Source organism: Chiloscyllium plagiosum, unplaced genomic scaffold, assembly GCF_004010195.1.
Source record: "Chiloscyllium plagiosum isolate BGI_BamShark_2017 unplaced genomic scaffold, ASM401019v2 scaf_14523, whole genome shotgun sequence".
Lineage (NCBI taxonomy): Eukaryota > Metazoa > Chordata > Chondrichthyes > Orectolobiformes > Hemiscylliidae > Chiloscyllium > Chiloscyllium plagiosum.
In genome coordinates, this window is record NW_025208371.1 from 7459 (window position 1) to 9196 (window position 1738).

Below are 1738 nucleotides of genomic sequence, written 5' to 3' on the forward strand. Positions count from 1 at the left end.
CCAGAGTGTCCAATCCTTTCATAATCTTATACGTCTCAATCAGATCCCCTCTCAATCTTCGAAACTCAAGGGTATACTTCCCGCTGCCTTGGGCTTAAAATTTAAGGATGACCTTGCTGCTCCCGTATCGACTCGGAAAACTACGTCCTCTTTGTAAGGTCCCACCTTTAAATTTATCAAGGGTTCCTGGTGGGTCCCCGGGGGCAGGAACTCCTGACATCCCTATTTTTCATCAAGGTCATAAACGGCACTGCCTTTACTTCCTTTTTCGGATCTGGACACTGTCTCTTAAAGTGACCCGTCCTTTCACAGTAATTACATCCCGAGTGTGAGGATTTCCACTTCGATCCTTGTTCCTATCCACCAGACCCCTTCACATCTCCTCCCCGATCCCTTCTCCTCCCTTTATGTTCAACATGCTGCCCACCACCATTCCGGTTTCCTTCTCCTTTTAGTTTTGTCCTTTTCTTTATTACCTCATCAACCGTGGGCTAGCATTATTTTTGCCTTCTGTTTCTGCTTCTCATGTTACGTTGCCAGATCAATTGCTGAGCCCATTTAACCAACTGAACAGCTTTAGGGCCACGTCATGGCCATTCCTCATCACCCAATGTTTTATTTAGGCCTTGGAAAAACTTTTTTAAAGCAATATTGCAATATTTCTTGATCCCTATAGCTTCAAATACCAATTCATCAATTTATGCTTATCTAACTTTAAAGCCTGTTCCTAACTATACATTTTGGAACCTTACTTGTAAAAATATATTTATATATTATGAATTCATATATTCATTATCTAATATTTAAAATGTAAAATGCACACAGTTCCCAACTTTGAAATCCACTATAATTACTCAATTTTAGTCCCTTAATTTAAATCTAAAATTAGTTTTCTTAAGTAGTCCTGACCAGTCATTGCTAAATTACAATGCTATAGGTCGTGAAATAACTGGAGCTGTCTTAAAAGAATTTGTCTATTCAAGTTAAATGAAAAATTCTAATGCATGAGTAATGGCCGAATCCAAGGTCACAGATATTAACCATAGGATTTTTAAAATTACAATCTAATGTTGAACTGAAACTTCAACTGTCCTCCATAAATCACTTTTATGTAAGAATAAAAGAGATTATTTAGAAACTGATAGTAAGGCAGTCATGACCTGTAAAAAGAACAGGAGTTAACATTTTATTTCATAATCACTGTAAAATCCTTAACCTTAAAAGAAATCATGTTAAATTTCCATAAAAGAAATCAGATTCGAAACAGTCCTGGAACTCAAGCTCCTGGGAACAAAGCATAAACACTCAATCACCAACAAACAAATGTGCATTCAAACCGAATCACAAAGGGTTAAACTTTCTACCAGCTGTATAGCTCTCTCTCGCTCTCTCTCACACACTCACACTCACACACACACACACACACACACACACCGTATCTCACAGGCATTTTCTGAGCTTCCCACAGCAGCACCTCTAGGTGCTCCTCGCTTCACCTCTCTATCTTTTGAATATCTTTCTGGATGTCTGGCCATGACTTAGTTACAAAGTGTACCCTCAGTCGCCCTTCAGCCACTAGCCCTTCTGACTTGAAGCATAATCTGATCCCTCCTGACTGAAAGGCTGTTTTCCATTGACATATAGATTCAATCATTTACAAAGCCAGCCTTCATCCGACCCGTACTTTGGCCAGAAGACAGTGGGACAAAGAATGGATTCCTTAGTCCGTACAAAGCAA